At 46.5% G+C, this 23288-nt stretch overlaps 1 protein-coding gene across 5 annotated transcripts in view; it reads left to right on the top strand.

Annotated features, from left to right (window-relative positions):
- Positions 1-5621: 5621 nt before the first annotated feature.
- Positions 5622-23288, top strand: part of HERC4 (HECT and RLD domain containing E3 ubiquitin protein ligase 4) — a 158131-nt gene continuing 140464 nt past the window's right edge. For 2 of the 5 annotated variants that reach the window (XR_013214510.1, XR_013214512.1), the window contains exon 1: positions 5642-5814. The gene's annotated coding sequence lies outside the window, so the exon portion shown is untranslated. Of the gene's footprint in view, positions 5815-23288 lie in introns of all 5 variants that reach the window. The other 3 variants (XR_013214511.1, XM_077258985.1, XM_077258983.1) reach the window with 3 other exon arrangements.

Here is a 23288-nt window from a genome sequence, read left to right as displayed (position 1 = left end):
AAAATCAGCAACTTGTGCACACAGCCTTAAAAATCAACAAACTATCAGGGCTAGACAATGTATAATTAGCATATCAGTAGACCTCACTATTCATCAAGGATAAGAGCACACTATGTTATATCAAATATCAGCTTACAAGTCAATATTCCAGGCTTACACAAGCACAAGTCTGTTTTCTTGCATTGTTACGTCTATAGCACTGGTTATAGTGCCATATGGTTTGTGTAGAGATGGTGGAATGTGAGAAGGGTTCTGGAAAAGCAGTGAGCCACAGATTTCTCTGTGTTACATTTTAAAGGGACGAGTTATGGATGGAAGAAGAGGTCATGGCGGTCTAGGCCAACAAAAAAGAAAATGGAAAATGAAAGACAACAATCAGCAAGAACGTCACTGGTGAGAACCTGCACAGTACACACATACAGTCATGGATGAAAGTATTGGCATTCTTGAAATTGTCCAGAAAATTAAGTATTTCCCTCAGAAAATTATTGCAATTACACGTTTTATTATACACATGTTTACTTCCTTTGTGTATCGGCACAACACAAAAATAAGAAAAAAGGTCAAATTGGACATAATTTCACACAAAACCCCCAAAATGGGCAGGATAACACTGTTGGCACCCTCAACTTAATATTTGGTTGCATGCCCTTTGGAATAAATACCTGCAATCAATTGCTTCCTATCCTTCAATCAATTGCTTCCTATAACCATCAACCAGCTTCTTACACCTCGCAGCTGTAATGTTGGACAACGCTTCTTTTGCAAATTGCTCCAGGTCTCTCATGTTTGAAGGCGCCTTCTCCCAACAACAATTTGAAAGATCTCTCCAAAGGTGTTCAATGTTATTTACATCCAGACTCATTGCTGCCACTTCAGAACAGTTTCCATCCATTTCTGGATGCTTCTTGAAGTATATTTGGAGTCATTGTCCTGCTGGAAGACCCATGACCTGGTATGCAAAACCAGCTTTCTGACACTGGGCACTAGATTGCGACCCAAAATCCTTTTATACTCATCAGGTTTCATGATGCCATGCACACAGTATGGGCGAAGATAGGAAAAGATGATCCAGCTTCCAAAATGGAAACATTTTATTGAATTTAAAAAGAGATTCCATCATGGATGTAGACACAGCTACGCGTTTCGAACTTCAGTATTCTAATCTATAATACACATTATGTAAACTAGGGGGCAGGTCAGTGAGGGATCAGTGACCTGCCAGGAGCCATACTGGTGAATACCTAATCAGAGCACCACATGAAGACCCCCACAGGCTGCCCCGGAGCACGAGCATATCATTAACTCAAAACTGAAGCTAAAAATTAAACAACAACCCACAAGACGGATTTCATCACCAGGTATCATTGTAATCAGTATAACGGCGCTGATCTGACACTGTGTGTAGGTTACTGTGCACAATCCTGCTGACAGGTTCCCTTTAAAAGCTGAAGAGGTTGTCCACATTGATGGCCTATACTCAGGATAGGACATCAAAGTCTGATTAGCCAGGGTTTGGCATCCTGCCGATCATCTGCTATCGTTGCCGGATGCCGATACTTACTTGCAGAGCTGGCCGTCTATTCATAGTTGCCGAGGGGTACTACACATTCGCCTCTATTCAATAGAAGGCAGACGTACAGTACCAAGTCTCCACCACTACAAGTAGACGGCCACGTTCCACAAGTACCGGCGGCCTCCGCCGACACCGCTAGCAGCTGATCGGCGTGGTGCTGAACCCCGGTTGATCAAACATTTGATGCTCTATCCTAATGATCGGCCATTAATGTAAAAGTAGTGGACAACCTCTTTAATAAAAGTTACAGTAATCTGTAAACTATAAAACTATATTGACACTTCCCTCTCAGCTGCCACTAAACTTCTATCACTCACTTCCTCCTTCGGCCTCACTCAATGGTCTTCTACAGCCACCCACAAAGATGGTCACACACTGGATCTCATCTTCACCCGCCTCTGCTCCCTATCTAACCTCTCTAACTCACTTCTTACTCTCTCTGACCACAACCTTCTCACATTCTCATCCCTCTCCACTCCATGTCTACAATCCCCACCCCACAAACTTTCACACCCTCGCAGAAATCTTAAACATCTTGACCTACATTCATTCTCTGAATCCCTCCTCCCTCTCACAGATATAAGTTCCTTACACAATGTGGATGATGCTGCCGCTCTATATAACACCACAATAGCTGTAGCTTTGGAATCTGCTGCCCCAATTACACATACCAAAGCTCGCAAAATCAACAGACAGCCCTGGCACACCAGCCTGACCAAAGGACTGAGGCGAGCTTCCAGAGCTGCTGAGCGCAGATGGAAAAGATCCCACTCCAACGAACACTTCATCGCATTCAAACAGTCCCTCACTACTTTCAAGACCACACTCGCCACAGCTAAACAAACCTACTTCTCATCTCTCATATCCTCCCTGTCTCACAACCCTAAACAGTTATTCAACACCTTCAATTCTCTCCTCCATCCCCCAGCACCTCCTCCCTCCCCACTTATCTCAGCTGAAGACTTTGCCTCATTTTTCAAGCAGAAGATTGATAACATCAGAGACAGTTTTGGTCAACAACCCCAAGAGCCCTTCCTCCCGACTTCCCAGCCCTCCACCTCCAAAACCAACTTCTCCACCATTACAGAAGATCAACTCTCCACTCTACTCTCAAGATCGCATCTCACCACCTGTGCACTTGACCCGCTCCCATCCCACTTCATCCCAAACCTCACCACAGTCTTCATCCCAACCCTAACCCATCTCTTCAACCTATCACTAACAACTGGTGTCTTCCCCTCAAGCTTAAAACATGCCTCCATCACACCTATCCTCAAAAAGCCTTCTCTTGACCCATCCTCTGTATCTAGCTATCGCCCTATATCACTTCTCCCCTATGCCTCCAAACTACTGGAACAACACGTCTACCTTGAACTGTCCTCCCATCTCTCTTCTTGCTCCCTCTTTGACCGCTTACAATCTGGCTTCCGGTCACACCATTCCACTGAAACTGCCCTAACTAAGGTCACCAATGACCTCTTAACCACCAAGAGCAAGCGACACTACTCTGTCCTCCTCGACCTGTCGGCTGCCTTTGACACAGTGGACCATTCCCTATTATTACAGACCCTCTCATCCCTTGGCATCACAGACTTGGCCCTATCCTGGATCTCATCATACCTGACAGACCGGACATTCAACGTCTCCCACTCACACACCACCTCCTCACCTCGCCCCCTATCTGTCAGAGTCCCACAAGGTTCAGTCCTAGGGCCCCTGCTCTTCTCTATTTACACCTTTGGCCTGGGACAGCTCATAGAATCTCATGGCTTTCAGTATCACCTCTATGCTGATGACACACAGATCTACATCTCTGGACCAGATATCACCTCCCTACTAACCAGAATCCCTCAATGTCTATCCGCTATTTCATACTTCTTCTCTGCTAGATTTCTTAACATGGACAAAACAGAATTCATCATCTTTCCCCCATCTCACGCGACCCCCCCAACGAACCTATCCATTACAGTAAATGGCTGCCCACTCTCCCCAGTCCCACAAGCTCGCTGCCTCGGGGTAATCCTTGACGCTCATCTCTCCTTCAAACCACATATCCAAGCCCTTTCCACTTCCTGCCGACTTCAACTCAAAAATATTTCATGAATCCGTACATTCCTCAACCAAGAATCTGCAAAAACCCTAGTCCATGCCCTCATCATCTCTCGCCTTGACTACTGCAACCTCCTGCTCTGTGGCCTCCCCTCTAACACTCTCGCACCCCTCCAATCTATTCTAAACTCTGCTGCCCGACTAACCCACCTGTCCCCCCGCTATTCCCCGGCCTCTCCCCTCTGTCAATCCCTTCACTGGATCCCCATTGCCCAGAGACTCCAGTACAAAACCCTAACCATGACGTACAAAGCCATCCACAACCTGTTTCCTCCATACACCTGTGACCTTGTCTCCCGGTTCTTACCTACACGCAACCTCCTATTTTCACAAGATCTCCTTCTCTACTCCCCTCTTATCTCCTCTTCCCACAATCGTATACAAGATTTCTCTCACGTATCACCCCTACTCTGGAACCCTCTACCACAACACATCAGACTCTCGCCTACCATCGAAACCTTCAAAAAGCCTACAACCTGCAGTAACCACCGATCGACCAAACCTCTGCATGACCAGCTCTAACCTCACCTACTGTATTCTCACCCATCCCTTGTAGATTGTGAGCCCTCGCAGGCAGGGTCCTCTCTCCTCCTGTACCAGTTATGTCTTGTATTGTTTAAGATTATTGTACTTGTTTTTATTATGTATACCCCTCCTTACATGTAAAGCGCCATGGAATAAATGGCGTTATAACAATAAATAAGAATAATATAAGGGTATTGTGTCCACGGGCCGGAATACATCCGGAATAGCTGCGGATTGAACGCTGTGTACAACCGCAGCGTTCAATCTGCAGCGTCCAGATGTTACAGCATAGTGGAGGGGATTTTATGTAATCCTGTCTCCACGGTGGTAACACGCATCCGGCGGCCCTGCAATTCCGGACATGTGGCGCGTCTTTTAGAACGCAGCATGTCTGTTTACCTTGTGGCGACGCTCCGTCGCCGCAAGGTAAATGTATGAGGTGCGGAGATTCCGGATGTGTGCAATGACACATCCGGAATCACGGCGCGTTCAGAAGGGGGCGGCGCTTTGGGCGGTACCCTTAGTGCACAAACTGCTGCCAGTGACGGATGAAGCGCACTTTGCAATGTCACAGTTTGGTTTTGTTCACACTGAGCGTTTTTTAGTGAAAACTCTTCGTTCATTTCTATGAGAAATTCACTTTGCCGCTGAGGCTACTTTCACACTAGTCCATTGGTACGGGCCGTCGCAAACCGTCGGCCCGACGTACAGTGTGTTAAGTAGCACAACGGGGGCAGTGGATGCAGTTTTTCAACGCATCTGCTGCCCCATTGTGAGTTCCGGGGAGGAGGGGGCGGAGTTTTGGCCGCGCATGCGCGGTTGGAAATGGCAGACACGACACACAAAAAAATTACATGTAACTTTTTTTGTGCCGACGGTCAAAAAAAAAAAAAACATGACGCATCCGTCGCACGACGGATGCGACGTGTGGCCATATGTCGCAATGCGTTTCTAGTGCAAGTCTATGGAGAAAAAAACGCATCCTGCAGGCAACTTTGCAAGATGCGTTTTTTCTCCAAAACGACGCATTGCGACGGACAGCAAGTGACGCTAGTGTGAAAGTAGCCTTATGGAGGAGCTTCTGGAGCTTTTCTTCTTTCTGAAGTGGGTTGGATAAAACCGGGTCGTTGCTCCTGAGGGAAACCTCCCCAAACTAAGCACCGTCCAATCAATAGGCTGCCAAAAAGCTTCAGGAAAACTCCTGGCCCTAAAAAAGGGCGTTTCCTGAACAGGTTTGTGTTGAAAACTCCTGAAAATAAGCTCAGTGTAAACCTGGCCTTACGCTGCAGCCCAACAAATCAAGTAAAAACAAATAAATGGAGCTAGCAGTGAGGGGTGAAAATGCTGTGGTGATGAAGTGGTTAATAAGGACGCCCCCGGCGCCGTCCTCCTCTCAGCTCCCGGCACTGGAGAAGCTTCGGGGAGTTCCCAGGCTGGCGGTGACGTCACGTGTGTGCGGCGCTCGGTGCTGCTGCTCCCCCTCCCGGTAACCCAGAAGGGCCTGGAATGTTCCTCCCCCTCCCCCGGTCACCGCGCGCACCATATACGTCACTGAGCCGCTCGCAGCACGGACGGCAGTAGATAGATGAACCTGGAGGCTCGGGGTGAGTAGCGGCTATGGCGTGTGTGTGGTCGGTGCCGGGCGGTGGATGTAGCAGAGCCGGGAGCGTGCACTCACCACATGACAGCAGCTCCCGGACCGGGCCTGTGGACCGGAGCCGCTGTCACCTGACTGTCACATTACCGGGCAGGACCCGGACGGCAGATTACAGCCCATCCTCATGGCTAGCCGGCTGCTAACCCCATCAGGACCGGATAGTTCTCTTTACGTGCTTTAGTTTTTTAGTCTTTTCACAAAACCCGTAACTTTTCTGTTTTTCTGCTGACACATGTACAGGGGGTTGTGTTTTTAGGGCACAAGTTGTAGATTTCATTGACCTCATTCGCTTTCAAAGTGGGGTAAATAAATACAGCGCTGCCCGAGTGACTTGGGTTTTGTGTTTATGGCGCTTGTCGTGCGGCAACAATAAGGCAGTGTGACTGCAGGGCAATGCGATAACGGCCATACCACACGCATACGTGTACACGCACGCATAAACACACGAGCGCATGCTGCATACACACAGAATATCACATAGATGTACTGTATATACACACACACACACACGTGCACACACAATCACACACACACACACACGTGCACATACGATCGCACGCGTACACACACGATCGCACACACACGTACACACACGATCGCATACTACATACACAGAATATCACATAGATGTATACACACACACACTCACACACATGTACACACACACACGATCGCATACTACATACACACAGAATCACATAGATGTACTGTATATACACACACACACACACACACACACACACACACACACACACACACACACACACGATCGCACACACATACACACAGAATATCACATAGATGTATACACACACACACACACGATCGCATACTACATACACACAGAATATCACATAGATGTACTGTATATACACACACACACACACACACACACACACACGTGTACACACACGATCGCACACACATACACACAGAATATCACATAGATGTATACACACACACGATCGCATACTACATACACACAGAATATCACATAGATGTACTGTATATACACACACACACACACACACGTGTACACACACGATCGCACACACATACACACAGAATATCACATAGATGTATACACACACACACGATCGCATACTACATACACACAGAATATCACATAGATGTACTGTATATACACACACACACACACACACACACACACGTGTACACACACGATCGCACACACATACACACAGAATATCACATAGATGTATACACACACACACACACGATCGCATACTACATACACACAGAATGTCACATAGATGTACTGTATATACACACATGTGCACACACGTACACACACGATCGCACGCGTACACACACGATCGCACACACACATACACACAGAATATCACATAGATGTATACACACACGTACTCACACACGATCGCATACTACATACACACAGAATATCACATATATGTATACACACACACACACACGATCACACACGTACACACACACGATCGCATACTACATACACACAGAATATCACATATATGTATACACACATACGATCGCACGCGTACACACACGAACGATCACACGTATCTCGTATACGTGTGTGCATACGTATGTACACACAGACAACTATAAATAGTTGCCATTTTCCCGGACCAGTAGCTCCTCTGTACATACACCTGTGTGAGAGCTTGATATTTGCTCTCTGATCTGATATTTTTGCTACAACTGTGAGGTGCGTTTTTAATTCCTTTTATTACATTGTTTGGGAGGCGCTGTGATTGAAGAACAGCAATTTTAGCGTATTTTTTATTTCCAGATGCAATTTGCAGTTTTGGCTAAATAATTTTATATTTTCATACTACAGATTTTTTTTGTGTGCAGCATAGCAAATATTTATTTTTTATTATTTTTTTTAACTGGGTTAGGGTGGTGATATAAGGGTACTTACTCCTCAGCGCCGCTTTTTAACGTCACTAAGAAATAACGGTATAGCGCCCCCCTCTCCAAGGTCTCAGCTACGGGGGATAACTAAAGGCCCCGTCTCACATAGCGATTTACCAACGATCACGACCAGCGATACGACCTGGCCGTGATCGTTGGGAAGTCGTTGTGTGGTCGCTGGGGAGCTGTCACACAGACAGCTCTCTCCAGCGACCAACGATCAGGGGAACGACTTTGGCATCGTTGAAACTGTCTTCAACAATGCCGAAGTCCCCCTGCAGCACCCGGGTAACCAGGGTAAACATCGGGTTACTAAGCGCAGGGCCGCGCTTAGTAACCCGATGTTTACCCTGGTTACCAAAAAAAACAAACAGTACATACTCGCCTTTCGGTGTCCGTCAGGTCCCTTGCCATCTGCTTCCTGCTCTGACTGAGCCGCCGTACAGTGAGAGCAGAGCGCAGCGGTGACGTCACTGCTGCGCTCTCACTGTACGGCGGCACTCAGAGCAGGAAGCAGACGGCAAGGGACCTGACGGACATCAGATGGTGAGTATGTACTGTTTGTTTTTTTTTACATTTACGCTGGTAACCAGGGTGTAAACATCGGGTTACTAAGCGCGGCCCTGCGCTTAGTAACCCGATGTTTACCCTGGTTACCAGTGAAGACATCGCTGAATCCGTGTCACACACACCGATTCAGCGATGTCAGCGGGACCTCAACGACCAAAAAACGGTCCAGGCCATTCCGACACGACCAGCGATCTCACAGCAGGGGCCTGATCGCTGGTACGTGTCACACATAGCGAGATCGCTACTGAGGTCGCTGTTGCGTCACAAAACTAGTGACTCAGCAGCGATCTCGCTAGCGATCTCGCTATGTGAGACGGGGCCTTAAGACCCCAGAGAACATGATCAGGACCTGTCTAGTCCCTTCATGTGATTGCTGTTATTCACCCAAAAAAAGTCAGATTGACAATTAATTCTCCCTTTGATATGATCTAGCATATCAGAGAAATTGGGCACATTACCCTCCCCCCGATGCTTATGCCATCCCCTGACCCTCCTGCTCTGTCCCCCGGCCATCCACGTCATCTTCCTGGGAAAAAATGGAGGGTACATGCACAGTGCGCCCGCCGAGATCTACCAGCTGGTACCCAGCAACAATAGGGAATTTTTCATATTGGTTCCTTTTAAAAGTTCACTGTGGTAGACCCTATCAAAATGAAAAAAAAAAAAAAATTTCTCCTTGGCTAGATAAATGTTATAAAACAAAAAAAAGTGTATTTTTCCATTCTTTGCAGTTGGGATTAGAATTGTTTTTTTTAATTTCAAAAGATAAAAAAAATGACGATATGACGGCTAGTGTTGATCGCAAGTGCTCGCTACTCAAGTTTGCATCGGGTGCTCGGGTATGCAGGGAGATTCGCAGATCCCCGCTTGTATCCTTTTGTGCTGTCTAAGGCCGGGATCACACATGCGAGAAATACGGCCGAGTCTCGCATGTTAATACCCGGCATTGTCGCCGTCACTCAGGAGCGGAGCGTGCGGCTACATGTATTGCTATGCGGCCGCACGCTCTGCTCCTGAGTGACGGCAGCAATGCCGGGTATTAACATGCGAGACTCGGCCATTTTTCTCACATGTGTGATCCTGGCCTAACAGTCACAAAACATGCAGGGCAGGGACTCGAGCACCTGCGATATTCGGTGCATAGCTGAGCAACTGATGGAAACTGGAGTAGCGGGCACTTGTGCTCAACACTTATGACGACATATTCAATATGACAACCTAATACAGTGTGTCCATAAAGTCATGGTGCACTTTTATAGTTTACATTTTGGCGCCCTTTCTCTGGCCCAATCATATCAGACCTGTTCATGAGGAGAGATAACAAGAACCAATGAAACAACACAAACGCATTTAGGCCATGTGCACACGTTCAGGATTTTTTGCGTTTTTTTTGCGTTTTTTCGCTATAAAAACGTGATAAAAACGCGAAAAAAACGCAAACCTATGCCTCCTATTATTTACAGTGTATTCCGCATTTTTTGTGCAAATGTTGCGATTTTTTCCGCGAAAAAATCGCATCGCGGAAAAAAAAGCAACATGTTCATTAAAAATGAGGAATTGCGGGGATTCCGCACACCTAGGAGTCCATTGATCTGCTTACTTCCCGCACGGGGCTGTGCACACCATGCGGGAAGTAAGCAGATTATGTGCGTTTGGTACCCAGGGTGGAGGAGAGGAGACTCTCCTCCATGGACTGGGCACCATATAAGTGGTAAAAAAAAAAAAAGAATTAAAATAAAAAATAGTCCTATACTCACCTTCGATGTCTTCCCGCCTCTCAGCTGCATGCTGCCGCTTCGGTTCCTGTAGCTGGTGTGCGGTGAAGGACCTGCGATGACGTCACGGTCCTGTGATTGGTCGAGACCGGTCATGTGACCGCTCACGTGACCGCGACGTCATGGAAGGTCCTGCGCGCACACACCATCTATACGGAACGGACGCCGCTGAGGTCTGCAGGTGAGTATAAGCATTTTTTTTAATTATTTTTAAACATTCTATCTTTTACTATAGATGCTGCATAAGCAGCATCTATAGTAAAAAGTTGGTCACACTTGTCAAACAGTATGTTTGACAAGTGTGACCAACCTGTCAGTCAGTTTTCCAAGCGATGCTACAGATCGCTTGGAAAACTTTAGCATTCTGCAAGCTAATTACGCTTGCAGAATGCTAAAAAAAACGCAAAAAAAAAACGGAAAAAAAAACGCAAAAAAAAAAAAAATGCGGATTTCTTGCAGAAAATTTCCGGTTTTCTTCAGGAAATTTCTGCAAGAAATCCGGACGTGTGCACATACCCTTAAGCTGTTGCTGAGCCCCCAGTCAGATTAACCCCTGATAAACTGAACTCTGATTAATACACTGCCAGGTCTGTGACATCATGCAACCACAAGCTTATGCCAGCTGTGTGGTTTTCCATGCCAGTTGAGATGTGGAGGGTACAAAGGAAAGTTCAGTGTGTTCTGTGGCTTGCTAAATTCGAATCCGTGACCAAAGTGCTACGTGAATATCGGCGCGTTTATAACGAAGCGCCACCACATAGGAATAACATTACTCGGTGGGATAAGCAGTTGAAGGAAACCGTCAGTTTGGTGGAGAAACCCCATTCTTGTGGGCCATCAGTCAGTGACGAGTCTGTAGAGGCTATACGGGATAGCTACCTAAGGAGCCCTAAAAAAATCTGTGCGTGCATGTGCTCGACAATTACACCTAAGCAAGATTACAGTTCATAAGGTGTTAAACGTCTCTGTTTTACGGGGTACAAATTACGGCTGTTGCAAGCTATCAAACCGGCGGATAGACCCACACAATGCGCGTGTTCTGTCTTCATACACGTTGATACGGTGTGTGATCCAACATACAGCATAAACCACTTCTGTCTTCCAAAATAAGCAGACTGTTCTCTGTAGTCTAACTTGTTTATTGGTAACAGGTATTGAAATGCGGTAAAACTATAAGAATACAAATTATTTGGGTAAGTATTGGGCAAATAACAGCACAACTGATACTTATAACTAGCAGGGAAAGCATACAGGATGATGCAACTTCTACATGCAACTACATACAGTAACTGACAGATAATAGATTTCCCGGGTACTAGTTGCTATACAGTAATCACATTCTATAGAACACTATATTGCAGGAACAGGGATAGCAATCTTACCGGATAAACTAACCAGGGTGGCAAGTAAGTGAAGTAGTTCCAACACAGCAGATTAACACGAGTGTACAGGAAAATACACAGAGAGAAAAATGGGGAATTCCCCTATCCCATGATGCTTTGGTGCAACCCAGAATGCAACACTCTAATGATTACTAAGAAAAACACAGGTAATAAATTTATCCACCACTGGGTGGTGCTATAACACAGCAAAACCAAACTATAGCAGTGAAACTTTAATGCTTGGACGAACCCCTGTCCTTCGTTAGGAAGGGCAGAACACTCGCCGCTTGGCATCAACCGATGCCACCTACAGGTTCCTTTGGCGAAAACAGCAAGACAAGTTCCGCCACCGGTCTGAGGAATAGTTTACTTTCCCCGGACTTGCCTACTTTGACCTCGACCTTACGGACCTTCCCATCTTTGCTTGGGAATATGTAGCGCCCCCCACTGCCGCAGGGCCGAGGGGTACCCGGTACCGGGCCTCTGAGTCTCTGCTCTGGGGTTGTCACGGTGGCTAGGCTCGATCCGTGACCCTGCCAAGGGGCGCACAGTCAGTGGTAGGTAGATGTAGATGGTGGTGACGGTAACGGTGCAGTTGTGGGGTGCAGGTCGCGGTAAATAACGAGGACACCAGGTTGCAGTCTCTTTACCTCTTTACTGAAGATCTCTGGGTCCTCAGTCCGGAATACGGTTCACCAGGCTGCGCAAGTCCGGCCGGTCCAATGGCACCTCCAGAGTTCTCTTCACAGGTGGAAATCTGCGCCTTCCCCCTAGCGCTAGGTGTTGTGGTCCTTCCCTGCTGTGCTTACGGAAAGTACCCCACAACTGTTGTGTCTGTTTCTTAAGTTCCCTCACAACTCGATTAGATGATGTTCTGCTAATCCTCCGTCCCTCCCTGATGTTCTGGTTGGGACGGCACCCGTTTGACGGGTAGGCTCGGAGCTCTTCCGGGACCCTAGAGTTGCCCCTCTCCACAAGTTGGCCCCCAAGACTGCATAGGTGATTTGAGTTAGACAGCCCGCCTTAGACTGACTGTCCTGCCGCTGTTTAGAGTATTGCTTGAAGCTGGATATTATAATACTCCCTCGGCGTTCCGGCCACCGGTTATGCGCCTCAGTAGGATGTTGCTTTGGTCTTACAGCACGACTCCTACTGGTATTCTCCTATTGCTATGATCTCGTTTCTCACTCAGCACAATCTATCTCGCTTCTGATCCTTTCTTGGGCACCGCCGCTATCCTGAGCAGGCACGGTCCCGTTACGTTCGTTCAAGTTGCCAAGCCTCTGTCAGGATCCCACCCCTGACAGAGACCCTACTGTATCTTCCCCCCACAACACCCTCTGCCACAAGGTGTTGCCTGGTTCCAACCCAGTCAGCTTCTCCTCTAACTTCCTGCCTGACCCCCCAGTTTACCCACTATGGTGGGGAGTGGCCTAATGAATAGAACCCTTAGCTCCCCCCGGAGGCCCGGCTGTGAAATGTATTGGTGTCTGTGATACCTGATCAGATGAACTCCTTCAGTGCCATCAGACGTACCATAGCTCCCCATAGTGGCGGAGCCACAGTACTGCAACGACCAGGACTCTGGGGCGCTGCAAATACTTCAGTGATGAGGCCTAGTGGCCACTCATTACGGTGAGACTGGCTGTCTTTCATGAGAACGACATCACCGGTTTTGATGTTTGGTCTGTCGGTCTGCCACTTCTTCCTTGGTTGTAAGGTGGAGAGGTACTGCTTCCTCCATCTGTCCCAAAAGGTATTGGAGAGACTTTGGACTTGTCTCCATTGCCGTCTGTAAAGGTCCTTGTTGCTAAATCCTCCAGGTGGAGCGCTGAGAACGCTGGCTTTCTGAGTAAGTAACATGGCAGGAGTGAGAATGGTCGGATCCTCAGTCACTAGAAAGCGAAGTCAATGGTCTGGCATTTTCCATGTTTGGAACGGTAAAGGCAAGCTTGCAGTGATGCCAACCCTTGCAAGGTTTCTGAATGGCGGGTGACGTTGACTTATAGGACCGAGCCACATGAATCAAACAAACGAGGGCACGAACAAGCGAGTTCCAAGTTGAGAACTTATTGAAATGGTGGGATTTGAGGTGATTGTCTTTAGTCACCGTACGTAGAACGGATACCTGAGGGCGGATTTCCTCATCTGCCTCTGGATCTACCAGTTCAAAGATGTTTGACTCGTCCATGTATGGCGTCGAACGGTATAAGAATGTAGGGCCAGTAAACCAGGTCGTGTCCTTAAGGTGACTTGCTTCAACGGATCTGGTTGCGTGGTCCGCGGGATTGTGGTTTGTGGACACATAGTGCCACTGTTTAGGTTCGGTGGGTCTCCTGATCCTTAGCACCCGATTGCTGACATAGACATAGAAGCGACGAGTTTCATTGCAAATGTACCCCAGCACTACCTTGCTGTCAGTGTAGAACTCGACTTCTTTGATTTCCAGGTCCATTTCTGTCGAGATAAGCTCAGCTATCTCTACTGCTAGCAGGGCTGCACAGAGTTCCAGTCTGGGTACTGTGTGTTCACGGAGTGGGGCCAGTTTTGTCTGGCTCATAACAAGCCTTACGTGGCATTGTTCATTGATGTCAGTTGTTTTCAAATATGCCACTGCCGCAATTGCTTTGGTCGAGGCATCGCAGGAGATACAAAGCCTTTGCATCTTGATTTCTGTTGATGGCACAGAAGCATATGGTCGTGCCACGTAGAGACTTGACAAGGCTTCTAAAGAGTTCTTCCATCTTACCCACAAGTCTCTTTTTTCGCTGGGAAGCGGATCATCCCAATCGGACGTCTCTCGGGTGAAGTCTCTCAACATCATTTTACCTTGGATAGTCACAGGGGTTACAAATCCCAGAGGATCGTACAAGCTGTTCACAATGGACAGGACGCCTCTACGCGTGAAGGGTTTCTCTTCTTCGCTGATCTGGAAGGTGAATGCATCCTTTTTCAAATCCCAGAGTAAACCCAGGCTCCGCTGCATGGGAAGGGAGTCCGTGCTTAAATCCAAGTCTTTTAAATCGGTTGAGTAATCTTGAGAGGGAAAGGCTGCCATTTAGTCCATGAGCCGGGCCAGATATCGGTACCACCCGGAGTGACTAATTTTCTTTGGTATTTTTAGGTAGATGCATGTCTGTAGTTTATTTTTTGATATGATAGCCCTTACATATACGTAGCTTATTAACCCCTTCAGCCCTAGGCCTATTTGTACCCAAGTGCCTAAGCCAATCTGACCTGTGCCACTTCATGGGCTAATAACTTTGGAACGCTTTCACCTATCCAAGCCATTCTGAGATTGTTTTCTCGTGACATATTGTACTTCACGTCAGTGCTAAATGGGAGTCAATATATTTTACCTTTCTATATAAAAAAATGCTAAATATTCGGAAATTTTGGAAAAATCGGCAATTTTTTAACTTTGAAATTCTCTGCTTTTTACAAAAATACTGATACCCCCCATAATAGTTATTAATTTACACTCCCCACATGTTTACTTCATATTGGCATCATTTTGAAAATGAAACCTTATTGTTTTACGACGTAATAGGGCTTATAGTTTTATGCGCAATTTTTCACATTTACAGCAAAACCCACTTTTCAAAGGACCAAGTCACTTCTGAAGTCACTTTAAGGGGCTTACATAACAGAAACCACCCATAAATTACCCCATTTTGCAAACTACACCCCTCAAGCTGTTCAAAACTCATTTTTAAAAACTGTTAACCCTTTAGGTGTTCCACAGGAATTTTAGCAGAATGAAGGCGAAATTTCAAAATTTCATTTTTTTTCCAGATATTACATTGTAATCCAATTTTACCTGCAACCTAGCAAGGGTTAACGGCAAACCCAAACTTGGTTACCCTAATTCTGCAGTTTATAGAAACACCCCACATGTACTCGTAAACTAAAGTATGGGCACACAGCACAGCTCAACACGGAAGGAGCGCTATGTGGTTTTTGGGTGGCGGATTCACTGGAAGAAATCTAGGGGGCCATGTCACATTTGAAGGCTGCCTGAGGTACCCCCACAGTGGAAACCCCAAAAAGTGACCCTATTTTGGAAACTACACCCCCAAGGAATCTTTTAGGGGGTATAGTGACCACTTTGACCCAACCAGTGTTTCACAGTAGTTGGAAACACTTGGTTGAGAAAATGGAAAAAGTGCATTTTTTACATGAAGGTGTCATTTTAGGCTCATTTTTTTATTTTTAAGAGGTGTACCAGCAAAAAATGCACCCCACTATTTGTTCACCAATCTCTCCCGAACACAACAACACCCGATATGTTGTCGTACACTGCAGTATTGGGGAACGGCAGGCCTCGGAAGGGAAGGAGCGCCAAATGACTTTTGGAGTGCAAATTTTACTGGAAGAAATCTAGGGGGCTATGTCACATTTGAAGACACCCTGAGGTGCCCCAACACACGCACACACACTGACACATACACGTTCTGTGCTGAACAGGACTCTCCGGTCTTCTCTGCAGACTTGATTCCCAAGTGGCCTGTAGGTCTAGTGCAGCTGAAAATCAGGTCGAAAGCGAGGAAGTACGCTACGAAGAGGCAGAGAAAGAGGCCCTTGAAGAACTCTTCTTGTATATAAGGACTAAATTGTTCCCAAACCCAGAAGTACTGCCTATGATAAACCTCACATCTAGGCTTGAGAGATTAATGATATCCCGTGGTATCATCCAACTGAAACCATCGACAAAGAAACATGTTCGACGAAAACTTGAAACAGAGATTGGGGAATCACTCCGCTTTCTCTCAGATGAGAAAGGTAAGCTTCTAGTCTATCCATGTAGCCTATCAATGGACGACCTTGTCCGGCAAGTACACAGCATGACAAAAGATCTGCAAGAAGCAAGAGCTGCTAACTCTGGAGATATCGTAACCAAAGCAGCAATGCAGCTAAGGAATGAGATCAAGAAGCAAGATGTGAGTCAGCCATGGCCTCCCAATACAGATCAGAATGTCGTTCCTGCATTAGTCACTCAATTCCTGCAAACCCTGCTTACAGGAGATTGTGAGTGCCAAACTACCTGTGAAAGAGCTCAACGTCTTGCCACATCCTTCGGCAGTGACTTGGTTTTTGCTGTTACCAATGGAAAGACAAAGCCACCAAAGCACGTACTGCTATCCTTTGCAGTTAAGTCTTTGACCGGCAATACAGAACTGATTCGAACTCTGAATCGTCTTGGCCACTGTGTGTCATATTCAATGGCTGAGGAGATCGATACAGCCCTTTGTATCCAGAAGTTGGAATGTTCAAAGGATGACATCCCAATGCCAGCAAGTATCTACCCAGGTGTGTTCACAACCCTGGCCTGGGATAACATTGACAGACTTGAGGAGACACTAAGTGGAGCAGGTACATCTCATAGAGTCAATGGCATTGCTGTTCAGTCCAATGTTGCATGCTCTGTGACAAAGAAAGTCCTGCCAGATGTAACCAAGTCGAAGAAAAGAAGCATAACTCTGACAGAATTAATGCTACCGATATACAATGTTGGGCAGCGGGGAGAGCCACCCAGGATTGAGACTTCGAATGTTAACACTACCAAGGAGGTCCAGGATTCAAAAACCAAAAACCATATCTGGCTTCTGGCTAGAATGTCAGACCATGAGGATCAGACCACCAGCAGTTGGACTGGGTTCAACATAAAAATCCGCAGCGACATTGTAGTGGCCCAGGACACTGTAAGCTACCTGCCCACTATCAATGCTCCTGCAACAGCCATGTCCACTGTGAATGAAGTCTTGGAGCAAACACATGCCATCATGCAGACCCTGAAGCTTAACAGAATTGTGTGTGTGTTTGATCAAGCACTCTATGCCAAAGCTGCCGAGGTTATCTGGAAACAGGAGAAGTTCAAGAACATTATAATTAGAATGGGTGTCTTCCACACAATCTGTAATCTCCTCTCTATCATAGGGAACAGATTTCAGGATGCAGGCCTTAGAGATCTGTGTGTTGAATCCGGTGTAATCGCTGAAGGATCAGTGTCTGGAGTGATGGACGGCCGGAGGTACAACAGAGCAGTGAGACTACACAAGCTGGTCTATGAAGCACTTATGAGGCTTGCATGGAAAAACTTCCTTCCATGGCTAGAAGAAAACCATGCAAGGGACCTTCACCATCTGGATGAAACACTGAAGAACATCACAAACTTTCGCATCAGTGTGTCGCAGGGATCCTTCGAAAAGCTCTTGGATAATGAATCTTGCACACTTACCCTGAAGCTCTTTCAAGTTTATCTTGAGACCCTCAGAAATGAACAACTCTCAGCATTCTGGATGTCATACTTGGACATGGTCGAGACCATGCTGGCCCTGGTTCGAGCTTCAAGAGAAGGCAACTGGATGCTTCACCTAGGAGCAATCCGACAGATGATACCATGGTGTTTTGCCTATGACAAGGTCAACTATGCCCGATACCTAACCTATTACTATGCCACAATGTCTCGGCTGCCCATAGAACACCCAGAGGTCCATGAATACTTCATGCAAGGTGGCTTTTCGGTCCAGATCGGTAGCAAGAATCCTTTTGGACGAATTCCTGTGGACCAGACCATTGAAGAGACAATCAACAAAGACACCCAGACACCAGGGGGCACAAAAGGCTTCAGCCTCAAAGTTGGAGCTGTTTCCAGGTTCTACCTGACATCAGAGTACCGCAGTATGTACTTGAGGCAGCTGAGGGCCCTGGTAGGCCAACAATATACTGACTTCAGCCATTCAGACCTACAGGTGTCTAGGATTAGAAGAGATGAAGCCGATGTCCAATCTTTCGTTCAACTGCTGGAGACAGGTTGGGTGAACCCCTTCAACAAAGAGCATAATGGTGAACTTATCAGTTTGTCAACAGCGACTGTAGCACCACCAGATGTAGCCAAAGACCTTCAAGGGGCATACAGTATAGGAGAGGATGCATATCAAACATTCAAGGATGAGCGTTTGGGTACCGATAAGCCAACTACATTGTTTCATGACAAGATGACGAAGAACAAACTTAAAACGTTCTCTAACATCCAAATGAAGACACGCAGACAAGGTCTTGGCAAGGAGGTAATTTTGAAGGCTGACAGAAACCTATTTGGCCAGATGATACTTGTAGCTGAGAACAGAAAGCTACAAATGAGTGATGTCTTGACTCATCCCCTGGGTCCATTGCCATGGGCACTTGCCAATGGTGATGGGTCTATCCGCAAGACCAACAAGGCTGCCCTCGCAAGGGAGTTGGAGAGGAATGCTCGTCCTGCAGAAGTGATCCCCGAGCCCTCTGCAACCATCATTGATGGGATGAGCCTGGTTCAGAAACTGAAGGGAAACAATGCAACATTTGGCCAGCTAGCAGGCACAGCAATGAGTCGCGCTATCCATGAGGGTGCTAAGAGCAAGCGCATTGATATTGTCTTTGACGTCTACAAGGAGACATCCATCAAAGATACAGAAAGAGTCAACAGATATGAAGGCACAGGGATCCATTTCAAGAACATTCAACATGGGCACAACATCCAGCAGTGGAAAAAGCTTCTAAGTAGTTCCTCCAACAAGGCAAGTCTCATAAAGTTTCTGGTAGAAGAATGGAAGGCGAAACACCACAGGGAGAAGCTTGAGGAGAAGGAGCTGTATGTCACATGTGAGCAGCTCTGCTTTAAGATCACCAAAGAACAGTGGGAAGAGGCTGCTGACCTTAAGTCAAATCAAGAAGAAGCAGACACACGCCTCCTTCTCCATGCTCTTCATGCAGCAGAATCTGGTTACAAGTCGGTCATCATCACTTCGGAGGATACTGATGTCATGGTCCTGTGTCTGGGCATGTGCCACAAAATCCCATCCCACCTGTTCCAGAAATGCGGTACACAGAACCGGACAAGATTCCTGGATATCACCACTCTGAGCCGAACATTGGGAGGCAGCGTATGTGATTCATTGATTGGTATGCATGCATTTACAGGCTGTGACACCGTCAGTGCATTCGCTGGCCGTGGGAAGATGACGACACTCAAGCAGTTGAAGATGAACAAGACATACCAGGATGCCTTTCAGGAAGTTGGTCGTTCATGGGAAGTGTCTACCGAACTTTTTGAGAAGTTACAGGAAATCACCTGCCACATGTACCTGCCAACTACCCAAACAACTGAGGTAAACAGGCTCCGTTATCAGCTGTTCTGTGCCAGACGTGGAGTGGTAGAGTCAAGTCAACTCCCTCCTTGCCAGGACTGCCTTTTCATGCATGCACTGCGTGCAAACTACCAGGCTGCGATCTGGAGGAGAAGTCTGCAGAGCCAGCCATGGGTTGCAAACCCAACAGACTGCGGTTGGATGATAGATAACGACGGAAAGCTTGTTGTCAAGTGGATGCAAGGGGCACCAGCACCAGAAGCTATTATACAGCTACTGTCCTGCAAGTGTGTGCGGTCATGTGAACTTCCTCAGTGTACTTGCCTCAGCAATGGCCTGAAGTGCACAGACATGTGCAGATTACAGACATGCCAGAACAAGGGTACTGAAGACGAGCCAGTAGAACAACAGTCAGATTCAGAGTCCGATGTTGAAGATATTATGGAGTAACATATATATATATATATATATATATATATATATATATATATATATATATATATATATATATATATATGCACATGACATGTTCAGTGTGTATTTACATAACTTGGATTAAATTTTGTTACAAATACTACATCTAGTCACTCCGGGTGGTACCGATATCGTCATATTTGGTTCTTGGCTCATGCTAAAATTCCTGTGGAACACCTAAAGGGTTAACAGTTTTTAAAAATGAGTTTTGAACAGCTTGAGGGGTGTAGTTTGCAAAATGGGGTAATTTATGGGTGGTTTCTGTTATGTAAGCCCCTTAAAGTGACTTCAGAAGTGACTTGGTCCTTTGAAAAGTGGGTTTTGCTGTAAATGTGAAAAATTGCGCATAAAACTATAAGCCCTATTACGTCGTAAAACAATAAGGTTTCATTTTCAAAATGATGCCAATATGAAGTAAACATGTGGGGAGTGTAAATTAATAACTATTATGGGGGGTATCAGTATTTTTGTAAAAAGCAGAGAATTTCAAAGTTAAAAAATTGCCGATTTTTCCAAAATTTCCGAATATTTAGCATTTTTTTATATAGAAAGGTAAAATATATTGACTCCCATTTAGCACTGACGTGAAGTACAATATGTCACGAGAAAACAATCTCAGAATGGCTTGGATAGGTGAAAGCGTTCCAAAGTTATTAGCCCATGAAGTGGCACAGGTCAGATTGGCTTAGGCACTTGGGTACAAATAGGCCTAGGGCTGAAGGGGTTAATAAGCTACGTATATGTAAGGGCTATCATATCAAAAAATAAACTACAGACATGCATCTACCTAAAAATACCAAAGAGAATTAGTCACTCCGCTTGGTACCGATATCGTCAAATTTGGTTCTTGGCTCATGGACTAATTAGTTTCTGGCTGTTGGAAGCAATGTTGTGCAACCTCAAATTGGATGAAGCGAGCATTTCTTGCGCCCTTTTCAGGAGACTGACTGCCGACTCCTCTGTGGGTGTGGATTTCAGGCAGTCATCTACGTAGAAATCCTATTCCACAAAAGATCTTACATCCGATCCATACTTCGCTTCACCCTCTCTGGCTGAATGTCTAAGGCCATAGATAGCGACAGCAGGGGAAGGGCTGTTCCCGAAGATGTGTACCTTCATACGATGTTCCACGATGTCCTTGTAGGGGTCATTATCACGGTACCAGAAGAACCTCAAGTAGTTTCTGTGTTCTTCTTTAACAAGGAAGCAGTGAAACATCTGTTGTATGTCGGCCATAAATGCTACTGCATCTTTGCGGAAACGAAGAAGTACTCCCAGAAGTCTGTTGTTGAGGTCTGGACAAGACAGGAAGACGTCGTTTAAGGAAACGCCTTCGTATCTGGCACTTGAGTCAAATACCACTCTTATCTGACCTGGTTTCTTCGGATGATACACGCCGAAAATAGGTAAGTACCAACGTTCCTCGGAATCTTGAAGTACAGGTGCAATTTCCGCGTGGCCACTCTGGAATATTCTCTCCATGAAGGTAAAGAAGTGTTTTGTTTCTGGTGCCTTCTGCAGTTTGCGCGTAAGGGAGACAAATCGACTGTAGACAAGTTCTCTGTTGTTGGGTAAGCGTTGCCTCTGTGGTTTGAATGGTAAAGGTGCGACCCAACTCTTTGATTCGTCTCTTACTATCTCTCGCTCCATGATGTCCAAGAACAGTCTGTCCTCTATGGACGTTGCTACCTGGTTGTCTTCTCTTGTCCTGTGGAAAACTGTGCACCCTATATGATCTTGCTCACCGTCGCATGCATGGTCTTCACAGGAAGGATCAGCTAACGGACAAGGTGGAGGGGTGTGGTGTGGCAATTCTTTAATCAGGAAACTGCTCTCGCATGGCTGGAAGAGAGACGGGCGTCCATTCTCGAGGGTATTGGTGAGCATGCTGTTGACTGATGTCTGCCTGTGTGCTCCACCCAAACAGACATCTCCCACAATGACCCATCCTAGGTCAAGTCTCTGAGCGTATGGGGCGTTTTGTGGGCCGTTGATCTGTCCTCTAGCCTTGTGGACCCGTAGTATGTCTCTTCCGAGAAGTAAGACGATAGGAGCTCCTTAGTCAAGCTCTGGTATCAGGTGAGCTATACATCTCAAGTGGGTGTGATAAGCTGCTACCTCTGGTGTAGGTATCTCAGACCTGTTGTCGGGAATCTGGTTGCACTCCAGTATTGATGGCAAGGATAAGCAGGTTTGACCGTCTATAGACTCTACTTTGAATCCAGTTGCTCTCCTCCCCGCCGTCTCGACAGTACCTGCACATGTCTTCAAGGAGTACGGAGAGCCGGGACCAGCAATGTTGAAGGTGTCGAAGAGAAAGGACTTAGCTAGAGACCTGTTGCTCTGATCGTCCAAGATTGCATATACCTTGATTGCCTTATCCCGTTGGCTCGCTGGGAATACTCTGACAAGACAGATCTTTGAGCAGGATCTTCCTGCTACAAGTTCCTTGCAGATCTCTGTGCACTGAGAGGTGACCACTGGGGTGTCCATGTCAGTGTCCATCTGTTTTTCGGCAGACTCTTCTACTCGCGACGATACCCCTGAGGGTGGTCCAGGATGTAAGGCCGTGTTGTGCTCCACACTACTACATTCTGTGCATTTCACACTGGTTTCACAGTTCTTGGCGAAGTGTGAGGTTGTCGCGTAGCATCTGAAGCATATCTTGTTTTCCTTTAGGAAACTCTTACGGTCTTCTAGAGACTTCTCCCTGAAGGCTCTACATTTTAGCAGAGGATGAGGTTTCTTGTGTAGGGGGCAGTGTTTGCTGAGATCCTGCGGTTTGTCCTCTTCTGGAGAAGACTTACTTGCCCTGTAAGGAAAACCTGTGGAGGCAACATTAGTTTTGTGGACTGCCACTGGTGTTTTACTGGGTTTTACACCAGAGGCAGTGGTACATGACATAGTGAAATCGAAACTAGGGTCATTTCTAACTTTAGCCTGCTGAGCAACAAAGTCTACAAACACCCTGAAAGGAGGAAATGGAACCTTATGAGCCTGTTTGTAACGGGACCCGTGACTGACCCACTTTTCTTGTAAGTTGTAAGGGAGCTTTTGGACAATCGGGTTGACACCTCTGGCAATGTCTAGGAATGCCAACCCTGGTAGATCACCTTCTGCCTGAGCAGCATGTACCTCCATTAACAAGTCGCTCAGTTCCCTGAGCTTTTGATA

This window comes from Ranitomeya variabilis, chromosome 4, assembly GCF_051348905.1.
Source record: "Ranitomeya variabilis isolate aRanVar5 chromosome 4, aRanVar5.hap1, whole genome shotgun sequence".
Lineage (NCBI taxonomy): Eukaryota > Metazoa > Chordata > Amphibia > Anura > Dendrobatidae > Ranitomeya > Ranitomeya variabilis.
Note: the sequence above shows the minus strand (reverse complement) of the source record. Positions and strands in the feature narration are given on the sequence as shown.